The sequence below is a fragment of the Prionailurus viverrinus genome, chromosome D1 (genome assembly GCF_022837055.1).
Source record: "Prionailurus viverrinus isolate Anna chromosome D1, UM_Priviv_1.0, whole genome shotgun sequence".
NCBI classification, from domain to species: Eukaryota; Metazoa; Chordata; class Mammalia; order Carnivora; family Felidae; genus Prionailurus; species Prionailurus viverrinus.
Window position 1 is genome coordinate 22,309,609 of NC_062570.1, and position 13,686 is coordinate 22,323,294.

The 13,686-nt window shown below is 49.0% G+C and overlaps 1 protein-coding gene across 15 annotated transcripts in view; it reads left to right on the forward strand.

The window, feature by feature from the left end:
• Window positions 1–13,686, forward strand: part of PKNOX2 (PBX/knotted 1 homeobox 2) — a 318,577-nt gene that overhangs the window by 39,160 nt on the left and 265,731 nt on the right. For 2 of the 15 annotated variants that reach the window (XM_047876873.1, XM_047876875.1), the window contains one exon: window positions 9,108–9,265. The exons of 11 other annotated variants lie outside the window; for them this stretch is intronic. The gene's annotated coding sequence lies outside the window, so the exon portion shown is untranslated. Of the gene's footprint in view, window positions 1–9,107; window positions 9,266–12,587; window positions 12,650–13,686 lie in introns of those variants that run through there. 2 more of the 15 variants (XM_047876881.1, XM_047876885.1) reach the window with 2 other exon arrangements.

Consider the following 13,686-nt stretch of genomic DNA (forward strand, 5'->3'; position numbering starts at 1 on the left):
GATCTCACAGGTCCTGAATTTGAGTCCCATATAAGGCTCTATGCTGACAGTGCAGAGCCTGCTTGGGATTCTCTCTGCCCCTCCACCGTCTCAAAATAAATAAATAAACTTTAAAAAAATAAAACAAAAGCTAAAACTAAAACTAAAACTAATTGTGAAACTCTTTAGCCCACTGTTTTTTTTCTCTGTCATTCTTGTCCTTGGTTGATGCCTTTGTCATTTCTAGAAGTTGAATGGTGACCCACAGGCTTCTGTGGGGTGATAGCCACTAAGCTATAGAAGAATATGGGTGGGTGACTGGGTGTCATTTTGGGTCCCACAGCTCCCTGGGCTCTCCTCAGTTTCCCTTGTAGGCTCCTCAGCTTTGTGTTGTTCCTTAAATATTGGTGTTCCTCAGGCTTCTGCCCCACAAAGACCCATCCTGTTAGCATAAGCTGAAGATTAGGGGCAGGTCCAAGGTCAGTTCTGTGGCCCCCTTTCTCTGAGCCCACATCCTAGTTTTGGCTCCTGAACTAGAGAGGAGGAAGCAGGGAAGACAGAGAAGGCAGGGCCAGCCTCTGCCAACTGCTCGAGAACCCTGGGCCTCACCTCATCTCAATGCCTGTCTGGCCTTCAAATGGTTTCCCTGACCCCAAACAGACTCCTAGTCTGGCCCAATTATACCAGCCTTGTGGGAAGGCAGAGATGTAGAGAACACCCCCCTTTTCCTGGTCCACTTCTGTCACTCATTCCAAAATGAATCAGGCACCATTCTAGAAGTTGGAATTATACTTATGAGTAAAGCAGACTGGATCCTACCTGGATCTTATAATCTAGTCCCAGGAAAGATAACAATAATAACGGCAAAAGAAACATACTGCACTGAATAGTACAGATGTCCTGTTGGGTCACTGCTGAGCTCTTGTTCCTTAGGCCTGGAACTGGAGGGGTAGAGGAGGTCATGGATGCAGCAGGGAACTTTTGAATAGATGGCTAACACACATGATGCTATTTCATGCCTCCATGTCATTTTACACATGTGGTTTCCACCTACATTGACTTTCATCTCTTGTCATTTTGGCCAATTCTACTTGTTCTACTTGTTATTCTATTTGTTCAGTAATCCCTTCCTCTGCAAAGTCTTCCTGACCCACCCACCCCACATTAGCCACACACTCCTCTCTACCCCTCCCTCCCTTGTATAATCAATAGCTTCCTGAGTTGGATACTGCTTCCAGAGCTAAAGGCACAAGATGAGTGAAACTCTGGGCAGTGTGTGGGAACATGCCAACTTGGGTTGAGTGCTGGCTCTCCCACATACTATCTTTGGCCTTGAGCAAGTGAATTAACCTTTCTAAGCCTCAATCTTCCTATCTGTAAAATGAGGATAATAAGATATGCCATGAAGTATTATGGTGGATATAAAATGACTATAAAGTGCCTATTGGGAGCCTATAATTAGCACTTAAATATTGGTTCCTTCCCTTTCTCTTTTCAAGGAGCTTCCAGTCTAATGAGAGAATGACAGGCAAATCAGTAAGTGCAGCGATTTGTCATAGGTGCTGTGATAATGGACACTGAATTACATGCCACTGATTTATGAGACTGCCTCTCTGTCTCTCCCACTAGACTAGGAGCTCCTTGAGAGCAGGGCCACGTCATTCTGTGCCCCCTGCTACCCAGCTCGGTGTATGATACACAGTAGCTGCTCCATTCAAGTTTCGGTAAATGAAATGGGAATGACTCCTCCCTCTATCTGATCCTGGTTTGATGCTGGTTAGAGCAATGCCCAGCATTGCCTTTTTTTTTTTTTAACCACCCCCCCTCACCCCCCACGCTGCTGTTCCTAGCTCAAAGAAGGGAAAATTATAGTTTCTCAGCCATCTGGGGTGAAAAATCTATCTTCACTAGAGACTAATTTTTCCAAACGTCATCAGAGTGTGGGACATGAGCATACCCCACCCCTCTTGGGTAGTGGAATGAGTGAACACCGAAACAAGGACTCATCCAGTGCCCTCCTGTGGGACCAGCCTCTCTCAGGCCCCTTCTCTCTGAGCATGCAGACAGGCAGACCTCCACCAGCTTATCCATCCTCTTCAAATGAGTCTGTCTCCCAAGAACCAAACATTTTCTCTCCCTGGCCCTGACTTGAAATGAAACGACTTAGCCCACAGACAGTTTTATGGTCCCTCGCTTTCCATTCCTCTTGCTGAGCCCTCACGCTGGTTAGAGCCCAGCCCAGGCTCTGATTTATACAGCTCTCCCAGGCCCCTGTTGGATTCGGAGTCTGGAACAATAAGACAAGGCTATCCATCACCCCTCTGCTCAGATCTCCCTGGACTCATTGGGAAGGAAGGAGGGGTGGGTGGCAGTGAAGACAGCCTCAGGGGTCCTGCCCAGAGAGCATTTGTCACGTTGATCGAAAGTGCAGGGCGGGAGTGGGGTGGGGGAGTAGAGGCTTTTTATCTCGCCCAAGCCTACCCTGTAGACAACAGGGATAAAGTAGAGCAGGGACAGTGGTGAGAACACACATGGGGGAGGAATGTAATGGAATTTGGCTCAGAAGTCTGATGGGGACCACGGATGCCACCCCCACCTGCTCCAACTCCTGAGCGCAGTAACCACTGGTCCAGCTATGTTTGGTCACCACCAGGTTCTCCTCTCTGTGCCACATTGTGCCCCAGCACCTGGCACAGTGCCTAGCGTGTAGTAGGCATGCAGAAAAGATATGTTTGCTGATCGACTAAGCCTCCCTCTCCTCCTTACTCACTTACCAGATCTCAGGGTCAAGGGCTATTCAAAGAAATCTTTACACACGTATGCATGCTGTCTCTGTGCTTCTGTGATGTGTGGATGTGCATCCTGCATGAACATCCGTACGTGTATGCTGCGCACATGTTCACATGAGTCCGTGTATGAGTAAGAACTTTCTGAGAGTCAGGGGTCTGAAATTCTAGAGTGGGTGACCCAAAGAAAACTGTGGCTTTGGCTTCTGTGAAACATTTAATTATTATTATTATTATTATTATTATTTGATATAATTTATTGTCAAATTGGTTTCCATACAACACCCGGTGCTTATCCCAAGAAGTGCTCTTACGCCTGGGACTGGAAGAGGTGCCACTCTGTCAGGAGAGAAGGGAATGAATGGGTTGGGTAACCTCCCTAAAGGCTTTCTGGGCTTTCTGATCCCTGGTCAGCCAAAGAAGAAAGGGAGCTATTACATAGTTATCATCCGTAAACAACTTGAAATAGTTCTTGGTTCCAGGAACCCTACCCTTTGGACTTGGGGATCACTTCCTAGGAAACAAATTGTGATGGGGCTAGGAGCCAGAGGTTTGAGGCTGCCGCTCAACTATGCAGAGGAAAGGCTACAAAGTCTTAGGGCAGTGTGCAAAGATCCTAGGGAGAGCATTTTGGTTATCAGCAAATTAGAGGCTTTGTTCAGAGCCAGGAAAAGAAAATCCGACGACTAAATCTAGGAGCTGATGAAAAGAGAATTCAAGGGCTATGGTGCTGTGGCACTGTGGCACGCCATTGTGGCTTTGTAGTGTCGCCATTGTGGCTTTGTAGTATCTTTTGATTTTAGTGCTACTAAAGCAATAACATGTAATGGCCTGAGCATTGCTGCCTCCCAGTGCCTGGGAAGTTAGATGACCTGAGGAGAAGCCAAGGGTGGCTAATGAGTCATTAAGAGTCTTTATCAAATTAGGATTATAATCCATCTCAACATGCAGAGGAAAATGTTTCAAATTATCTACTTTCTTAATTGCAACTCAAAGATTTGGCAGGAAATTATCATGAGAGATAACGTCTGGAAATTGACGGATTGTGCTGATGTGTATCTAAGCTTCCATAACTGTAATAGCTGGAGAATTCATCCACACATACTTACACTGATACTTGTACTCATAAATACTTCTGCTGTACATATTGGTTCAGACAGACAGGCACATACACACACACACACACACACACACACACACACACACTCACACACACACCATTATGTCTGTGTGCAGTGGATCAAGCCATCAGCATTCACACAGGCTGAGGTTCCTACCAAATGCTTGGAGATATAAGAAAATCATTTAATCCTTGCCTTTGAGAAGTTCAGAATCATGTTGGGGAGCTAATGTATACATATTTGAAATTTAAGAACATGTACAAAGCAGCATTCAAGTGTATGCTACAATAGTGGAAATGTGAGCCCACAAATCCAGAGGAATGTAGGACATGTGTGTCTAAATTAAGTAGAGTTTCTGGAATGGTTGAGTTTTGACTTGAGTGTTGACATTCCCACTGTGCATTACGAGAGCAGCCAATGGGGATTCAGGCAGAAGACATGCTGAGTCTGTCAAGAGCACCTGTGGCCAAGAAGTGACACAGCATGTTTGCAAAGTCTCCAGGGAAGGGTGGGGCTGGATGACAAACCCTGGTTTGGTTAGAATATGCAAGCGGACTCTTCACTTGCCCCATTAAGTCAGGAAAGATTTGAGGTTGACCTATCCTTCCCCTCCTGCCCGGTCTCAGTTTCTCTGCTTATAGAACAGTGTGATCTGAAGACAGAGTTAGGCTTTCCTACATCTCCCTTGGTTGCTGAAAACCTGAGATCTCTGAGTTCAGGGATTGTGCTTTACTCCTCTTTATAGCCCGAGGACCTAGCATGGGCCTGGCCAGCCTAGATGCTGGATGGGAGCCCATCTCCTGGTACATTTCTTAAAGGCTGTCAGTGTATGCACAGTGAATGAGTGAACCAGTGAATGAATGAGTGAATGAGAGCCTGAACGGTGATGCTTATGAGGAAGCAGTGCAGCATAGTGGTTCCAGGTATGGGTTGTGGAGGCAGCCTGCCTGAGTCCACACACTTGTCACTTGGTGACAAGTTACTCCCTTTATCTAAGCCCCATGGGGATGCCATGGGAATGTGATTAGGCAGTGCATGTTGAGCACTTAGCTTAGAGTGTGGCACTGAGCAAATCATCAATATATATTAGCTATTATTATTGTTGGTGCTTTGTTTTATCATTCCTTGCTAAGCGAACCATGCTTCCCGTGCTGGGTAAGTTGGGTATCTTGTTCCTTCATTTGATCACTCTTTCTCACCGCCCCCCCCTCCCCACATCGTGGTAAGACAGGACTGGCCTCTGCAGGCGATGTGGCCTCACCCCTTTCCAGTGCTGTTACTTGGTTCTCTGAGCCCTGCAGTCTGGCTGCTGTAGGTCCAGCTGCCAGAATAGAGTTGGGAACTTGGCCATGCAAAATCCTCAGCTCAGGGAAGCTTAGAGATTGGATGCAGCATCAGAGGCAACAAATGCTGGTTGGGTTCATCCCTGGAGACAGGGAGGAGATGGTCCACTGTATAAGCAGGACACAGGGCAGTTCCACGAGAGGAGGTGATGGTGAAGTGGTAAGAATGCAAATAGAGCCAAGGGAGAGCACAGTCATGGTCACAGCAGGGGCAACAGGTGGGAAGGTGATGAGGTAGCTGAAGGAGATGGGGATGAGGGGTCAGTACAGGTCTTCAAGGGGCAGTCTTTGTTTTGAAGAGAGTAGACATTTCAAGACTCCATGTAACTCTGCGGGTGGAGGAGGGGTGGTCCTAGCAACTTCAAGGGTCTGAGGGAGGAGCCACTGAATGTCCTGCTGGCCTTCCCCCACTCCAGCCCCCCTCAGCTGGTCCTGTGTGGTGCTGGTGGGAAGCAGAGTAGATTGGAGAACAGGTGAGCCAGATGATACATGATAAATGGTAAAGGTTTCAGCATCCAAACATAGTTTATACCAAGACAAAAACGAAGCCCAGAGGAGAGACTTCAATAACAATAGAATACAAGTCACAGAGTAATTTAAAAATTTTTGGCAGTCCCATTAAAATGGTAAAAGAAACAGGTGAAAATATCTTTAATAGCCTATTTTAATTTAATTCCATAAATCCAAACTAATATCGATTCAATACATATAAAGTGATTATTAATGAAATATTTAACATTTTTCATACGAAGTCTTCTAAATCCATGATTATACTTGTGGCACATCTCAATTTGGACCATTTGGACCACTGGAACATTTCAAGTACTCAGAAGCTACTTGTGGCTAGTGGCCACTGTGCGGGGGGACAGCAAAGGTTTATACCTTCCTTTCTCAAAGTTTTGTGGCCAAACTCTTGGGATGCCATTTCCCACAAGTGGCTCTTTTTGGAACTCATAGCATTTTACAATCTAAATATTCTCTTTCTCAGTTCTGTCAGACTGGCTGTGATACTGCCCATCCCTTGCTAGAAACTGGAAAGAGCTCCAGAATCACTTACAACTCTTCTCTTTCCTTTCCTGCTTCCCACGGAGCCTCTCATCTGGAGTTAGGGCTGGGTAGCTTGAGACAGAGGGACAGAGACAGAGACAGACAGACACACAGGGAGAAAGAGTTGGGGGGGCAGTGCCTGAAGAAACTTCCCATATGTACATCACTACCATAAGAAAGGTGGGGTTTTTGGAATGGCTTTAGGGACTATATTGTTCCTATATTAGAGAAGCCAGTTAGAGACATGACCCAATTAATTGCCTATTGTGTGCCCAGAGGACAGGTTGCATCCCTCATGCTCCAGAGGGTGGGAGTGAAATGGGGGAGTGGAGAGGCTTTTCCAGGGTCAGAAAAGTGAATCAGATATGGGCAAGGAGCCTAGACATCCCAACTTCCACCTCACAGCAGAATGCAGGAGCCCCACATTTTGGGAGACATGTAGTGTCTGCATTTGCACATTGTACAAGTCCCCCAGCCCATCTCTAAGGGGTGTGCCCCCATGCATTTAATCAGGAGCAGAATCTTCTTGGCTTGGCCCTAGCCCCCCCGCCCCCAGTACCCCAGTCCCACCTGGTTCCAGGGTCAGGAAGGAGGCCTTACGAGAAGAGTAAGCACCCCTTCCTCCCTTTCTTTGCTCCCATTATCTGTGTTTACAGCCCTCGGAGCCTGTCACAGTATACTCAGTAAACAATATCTGCCTTCCTCAGGCCAATTAAATAAGCACTATAATAAAGGCACAGGCAAGTGCAGTGGAGGCCCTGGGTAAGGGCTATTAAATCTAATGGCTCCATTTGTTAGAGAGCCTCCCATGTGCCGGGGACTGTGCTGAGCTCTGCCTTCATTATTTTATCTAATCTCCGTGGGCTCATGAGCTGGATACTGTTATCATCCTCATTTCACAAAGGCAGAAGCTGAGACTCGGACAATGTCCGTGACTTCCCAGATAGGTGGCTATTTCGTGATAGGGTGAAGATTCAAGCCAGGGCCATTTTGACTCCAAAGCTGCTGTTCTTTCCTGGGGGAGCCAAGGAAGTTTTGAAAAGAGGTGGTATTTCAGCTAACTCTCAACATCAGATGGGATTTTGGTGGGTAGGGAAAGGGGGAAGTAAAATTCAAGGCTGAGGGAAGAGTGTGAGCAGGTGCAGGGAGGGCCAAGAGGGCACTGGCTGTCTCGCCATCCATGAGCCCCAGGGCTGGCCAAAATGGAAGTGCCCAAACCTCTCAATTGCAGTGGGTTTTTTCTTTTTAATTAATAAGCTTTAGAGCAGTTTTTGGTTCACAGCAAAATTGAGCAGAGTACAGGATTTCTCACGTACTCCCTGTCCCCCCCCCCCCAGCCCCACCCACCATGTACAGCCTCCCCCATTAGCAACATCCCCCACCTGTGTGGAATATTTGTTATAATTGATGAACCTGTATTGACACATCACTACCCATAGTTCATGTGGGTTCACTCTTGGAGCTGTACATCCTGTGGATCTGGACCAATGTATGACATGTATCCACCATTATAGTATCATATAGAGTACTTGACTGAGCTAAAAACCCTCTGTGCTCTGCCTGTTTATCCCCACCTCCACCCCCAACCAACCCTGGCAACCACTGATCCTTTACAATCCCCATAGTTTTGCCTTTTATGGAATGCCACATAGATGGAATCCTATATTATGTGGCCTTTTCAGATTGGCTTCTTTCACTGAGTGATACGCATTTTAAGTTCCACCATGTTTTCTCACGGCTTGATCGCTTATTTCCTTTATAGTGCTGAATAATATTCTATTGTCTGGACGTACCACAGTTTATTTATCCATTCACCTACCGAAGGACATCTTGGTTGTTTCCAAGATTTGGTAATTATGAATGAAGATGCTGTAAACATCTGTGTGCAGGTTTTTGTGTGGACGTAAGTTTTAAATTCATTTTAGTAAATACTAAGTGTCATTGCTGGATCATATGATAAGAGTACGTTAAGTTTGGTAAGAAACTGCTACAGCATATTCCAAAGTAGCTATACTGTCCTGTATTCCCACCAGCAGTGAAGGAGAGTTCCTGCTGCTCTACATCCTTGCCAACATTTGGTGTTGTCAGCGTTTTGGATTTTGGCCATTCTAATAGGTGTTAATGATACCTTATTGTTTTTAATTTGCAATTCCCTAATGACAAATGATGTTGAGCCTCTTTTCATATGCTTACTTGCCATCTGTATATCTGTGCATCTGTTGTCTGTTCAGATCTTTTGCCCGTTTTTCATCTGGGTTGTTTGTTCACTTAATGTTGAATTTTAAGAGTTCTTTATATTTTGGGGGTAACAGGCCTTTATCAGATGTGTCTCTTGCAAATATTTTCTCCCATTCTGTGGCTTGTCTTTTCATTCTCTTCATGCAGCAGCTTTTAAAATATAGATTCCTAGGCCCTTATCCAGATCAACTGGTTCCAGGATTGGAAACCAGGAACCCAGAACTATAGAGAAGTTCCACAAAGATTCTTATGCAGGAAGTCCACGGGCCAGCACTGAGAACCATTGAAGGTGGTGATGGGGAGACGTAGGCAGGAATACAGGAGATTAGCCTGAAAAGTAGATCACAGCCAGATGAGGAGGTGGAACTTGAGTGCCATGCTAAGGAATGTGGCATTCAAGTCTCTACTTTTGATTATAAGGTCCAATAAACATTTTAGGCTAAATATTAGAGGCAGTGGTTTCTTGAGGGGAAACCAGGGTATGATCCAACCTTTGTTTTAGGAAGAACACCCTGGTGATAGTATATAGGAAGTGTTAGGGATGTTGGTGACATTAGGCCAATTAGGAAATCATCAAAATATTTGTATTCCAGGTGACTGGAATTCGCATTCCAGGTGATAAGGCCCTCAACTGGGATGGGGAAATGATGGAGAAAGAAGTTCCATTCAAGTCAACTCAGCAAGTAGTTCTTTAATATGTTTTGTGGACTAAGCACCGTACCAAGGTTCTAAGGATTCTAAGATGAAATAGGTATTGTCCCCAATCTCAAAGAACTCAAAGAAAAGAATTAAGTTGAGAATAGAGTTCCCTCTATGGTGTATGGTGTCCCTCTGGTGTATGGACAGTGTTGTGGACTGAATTGTGTCTCCCCCTAAATTCACATGTTGATGCTCTAACTCCCAATGTGACTATAATTGGAGATAGGGGCTTTAAGGAGGTAATGAAAGTTAAAGGAAGTCATAAGGGTGGGTCTCTAATCCAATACAAATGGTGCACTTAGAAGAGAAAGACACCAGACATTGCTATCTCTCTGGTGCACACAGAGGAAAGGCCATGTAAGGACAAAGCAAGAAGGTGCCATCTGCAAGCCAGGAAGAAAGATCTCACCAGGAACCAATCCTGCTGGCACCTTGATCTTGGACTTCCAGTCTCCAGAAGTGCGAGAAAGTAGCTATCTGTTGTTTGGGCCACCTGCTCTGTAGCACTTTGTTATGGCAGCCTGAGCAGACTAACACAGACAAGTTTAAGTTTTATTCATGGGCTGATATTGACAGGACTCAGTTAGGCCATTGACGATACATGTCTACAGCTCAGAGGAGACAACGTGGGCCAGTATGAACTGCTTATCCTAAAGACAAATCACGTGCACACAGAGTGAGCAAAGGGCCCAGAACCAAGCCGTAGGAACTGCCAACATTTAAGAGTGATGACTAGGATTGGTAGGAACTCCTGTTTGGTCCTAATGCTGCTGTGTTGGTGACTTACATGACGTGTGTGCCTCTCTCCATCCTCCTTTCCATCCTCAGGAGGATTATGGGGGAGAGACTGCACAGTATGTGAAATGAATTCTACAGACTTAGTTTTCACTCTGTCCCATCTCTACTCACTGACAGAGCCAACATTTAGATGTGGAACGCCTGGAATTTGACATATTGTTGATTTATTTGTTCTTTAAGTATTTACTGGCTTGTGTCATCTGTTGAATTCTTGTATGATTATTGTTTCCTGTTTTATGTACTGGTGCTTTGCCTGCTTCAACTGGAATGAACACTCCTCGAGGACAGGGGCTGTGACTGGAACTTCTTGGCTTCTGCTCTTTATCCTTAGCCCTGGCACACAGCCGAGCTTCCAGTGGGCGAAGGACAAATATTTGCTTTGAATGATTGTGGGAAGGATGGTTACATTCAGGTAATCATTTTTTAAGCTTTTGCAAATTACAAATGTAGTTAAAGCGAGATACATTTATTTTAAATTACAACGTTCAGTTTAAAGCATCCAAAGGGTATTAGTAGAAATCACGGTATTTTTAAAAAGACTCCAAAAATTAACAGCTCATGGCAATGGATCTCCTGTTTCAAGAAAGAGTTGGGTGCAGAACTAGATTTCAGAAAATGAGGGGTGTGACAAGTGTGAATCAGTGATGCATGGCTGTTGCCTGCAGTACTATTTATGGCTCACTGACACCTCTCTGATGGGGTTAAGTATTTACATTCAGCCTGATTCTCCCCTCTGACTCGGCAAGCTTTGGCAACTCACTGTGAGCCCTGAGAAAGAGAGAAAACCCTCCCTCCAGGGGTCCCGGGCAGGGGCAAATGGATCTCCCCTCCCCCTCCTGTGTCTGAAGAGGGCTTCCCTCTGAGAGTTTATGGCAGCCTGACCTCCAGCCTCTGAGTTGGAGAATCTGGCCGCTTCTGTACTACATAAAAAGGGCAAGTGCATTCATTATTATTATATTATTATACAATGTATAATATATAATAGCGATTATGCTGTCAGCAGCCAGAGTCTCTGACCACAGATCAGAGGCTGGGGTGACATAAATCCACCTAGTGAAGTCTTTGGAGGTTCTACGTGAAGGTGAGAGGATTCAACTCCATCTATAAAGGGGGCTCTCAGTGAAGACTGTCTTCCACAAGCAACTTTGGAGGTTGAATTTGCGGGGTACCGGGACGATCTGGACAAACAGTATTTAGTGTATCGGGGATGTGGTGCAGAAAAGGTCTCAACTGCCCCTTCGGAGCCATGGAATGCTAACAGCTCTCATCCTTGCCCCTGATGGAGGCAAATGAGGAGTGGGCCAGAGGCCTGGAAAGAGCGAAGGGGCAGCCTTCAACTTCTTGGGTCAGATTCCTTACTGCAAACCTGGCCTGCTTGGGTTTCACTTTCTGCTTTCCTTGCTTCCATCAGTGTCTTTGTCTGGGCTTTATCCAGGCCCCCTGCCTGCTCTGGGGTCAGAGGATCAATCCCTGCCTGACTGACTGAAATGGCTCCTCTATGGGGAGGGAGGAGCAAATTTCAGGGGGGAAGGGGTTCTCCTTTCCCTTTATGCAAAGGGCCATGTGCTGCACTGTAGAAGCAAGCGAGCCTGCATCTGTAGGTGGCTGGGTGCCCACCCCTGGCCCTTCGTGGCCCGGTAATCTTTGTGGAATGAAAAAAGCACACGTATGAGGCCGGGTGCTCGCACTGGTCTTCTCAGAAGGAGCCAATGTGTATTTGCTCCCTGCAGCCACCGTAGCAGGTCCAGACTCAAACAGCCCAGCTGGTCTCTCCCTTTATATTACACCACCCGACCCCCAGAACTCTGGGACTTTTTAGAATGAAAATAGCAGTGGCTTAGAATAGGTTTGCCTGGCATTTGCAAAGAGGTGATTTAGTGACAAAGCCTCTACACCCTTTTATCTCTCCCTCTGCCCCACCCCGTTACAGTCTCCCCCTCGGTGAGCCAAACGCCCCGGGAAGCCCACAGCAGAAAAAGCTCTTGAGAATAGGAATAACTAACCAGAGTGTCATCTGAGCACCTTTTCTGGGGCCAGGGTAATGAGAATTATTCAAATGCAATCATAAAAATGAGGCCATCAGGCAGGCACGGGGTGGGAGTGGTGGGGGGGAGGGGAGGAGTGGTGGTGGAGGGAAGGATTCCTCGCCAGCTTTAAGTTTCAAGACTTCGGGGGAGTTCTCTCGGGGTGCACGGAAAATTTCCCCTCCTCTCCATCCCTTGAGCCCAGGAAGCCGTGCAAGGCGGCCTCTGTGGCCCCCCTCTGTGGGGGCGGGGGCGGTGTCGCCAGTCGCGAGGGGGTCCGCCGCGTCCCTCGCTCAACGGCGGGCTCGCCGTCCTCGGCTTCCTCTCCGGCGCCTTTCTGCCTCCCGCCAGCAGGAGCGGGCCCGCGCCGACGTCTCAGAAAAGCCTCCAGTAGAGGGAGACACTCCAGCTGCGGCTCGGACTTGGAAGCGCCGGGCCGGGAGTGGGTGGGGGCGAGGGGGGTGGGGAGAGAGGGGGAGTGGGGCGAGGGGAGGTGTGTGGAGGGGGGGGGGGCTCCGGGGGGCGGGTCCCTGTGCCGCTGACGTCCCGAGCAGTGCTGGGAAGTATAGGCTGTGTTGTCACGCCGGTGTCAGTCTGATGAAGATTGGCATCAGGTAAGCTGTCATTCATTTCCATGTCAGAGACGCTTTTGCAGGCGGCGGCGGCGCGGCGGCGGCGGCTGCTGCTGCTGCGGGCGGCTGCCTCAGAGCGCGTGTGTTTTATTCCAGTCCCCAAGCCAGAGTATTATTCATTGCGACAGGGCAAGGAGGAGAGAGGGAGAGAGGGAGGCAGCAGGGAGGAGAGAGAGGGAGGCAGCAGGGAGGAGGGAGGCAGGGAGCAGAGAGGGACGGCGGGAGCGTGCAGAGAGAAGCTGGGGAAGCGCCGGGAGAGCGCGGAGCGAAGCAGCGCGAGTGGCGCCGAGGCCGGGGAAGGAGGCGGCCAGAGCCGCGCGGCCCGCCCGAGCCCCGGCCCGGCCCGCGCGCAGCCCCGCCGCCGCCGCCGCCGCCGCCGCCGCCGCCGCGCCGCCGCCTCGCCCCGCTCGGGCCCGTGGCCGGGCGCGCATTGTCCGCGGGTGCGAGGAGCGGGGCTGCGGACCCGGACGGCCGCGGGCCCGAGACACCGGAGCGGGCGGGAGGGGAGCCGTGCGCCGGGAGAGCCTGGGGGCCCGAGAGTAGGGACCGGCGCGCGGGCCGGAGCCCCGGTGCAGGCAGCTCGGGGCTGAGCGCTCAGCGGGCGAGGCTGGGGACGGCGGGCCCGCTCCACGTTCGTCTGCTCCCGGCTTCGGGCGCCCTTCGGGCCGGCGCTTGCTCGGCGCCACCGGCCTGGAGCTGCCTCGGGGCGGCTACGAGCGGGAGCAGCCCCAGTCTCGGGCCGGGTGACCGGAGTAAAGGAGCCGCGGCCGCGTCCCGGCCGGCCTGGGGAGCCAGGGCGAGTGGGTTTTGCAGGCGGATCAGTGGGGACAGCGGAACGCGAGCTGTGGGTCAGGGCAGCCGGTCTCCCAGGGTCCGCGCTCGGGGACACTCGCCCTGGGAGGGGCGATTTGTAGGGCTTTCGGCGGATTGTTGGAAGTCTTTGGCGAGGTCGGGGAGGCGTAGGGGCCCATGGCGAGGTTTAGGAATAGGGAGCCCTCCTAGCCTGAGAACTAGGACAC